Raw genomic sequence first — 673 nt, 5'->3', positions numbered from 1 at the left:
TCTCTTAGAAAGGCTTCTAGCTATAGTGTCTTTAAAAATTCCTAACTTCTATAAGCTATAGTAAAATATGCTAACTTTACAATATTCCTTAAATCTTTAACTTCTAACTATTTTAATTATTTCTAAGCCCTAAATTCAGTAAACTCCTTTGCCATAAACTTTCTCCTCACAAATAGGCTTCAGTTATCAATCCCTCCCATGGCCTTAAGCTATGGCCTATGTGCTCATCCTGGAACACTCTTTTGTAAAAGTCCTTGAACAAATGTCAATGATTAACTTTATGAATTATTTTCTGAGCAATGCTTCAGAAGGCTTTGTGCCTTCTCATGCTCCTCTCAAGACCAGTAAGCACCTTAATATTCCTTTTCAGTCAACTCAGCCTAGGAGAGGAAAAGACAAGTCAGAATTACAAGGCCTAATTCCATCCTGGGATCCGTGCCTGCGGAATGAGGAGAGGGGGCTGGGGACCGTGCCTCCATTTTTTCAGTAATGCCTTATGAGGCTCCCAACACCACCTCATGCGAAGAGTTGACTCATTGGAAAAGACTCTGATGCTGAGAGGGATTGGGGGCAGGAGGATAAGGGGATGACAGAGGATGAGATAGCTGGATGGCATCACTGACTCGAGGGACGTGAGTCTGAGTGAACTCCAGGAGTTGGTGATGGACAGGGA

Source organism: Bison bison, unplaced genomic scaffold (assembly GCF_000754665.1).
Source record: "Bison bison bison isolate TAMUID 2011002044 unplaced genomic scaffold, Bison_UMD1.0 scf7180017855347, whole genome shotgun sequence".
Lineage (NCBI taxonomy): Eukaryota > Metazoa > Chordata > Mammalia > Artiodactyla > Bovidae > Bison > Bison bison.
This window is presented reverse-complemented; position numbering follows the sequence as displayed.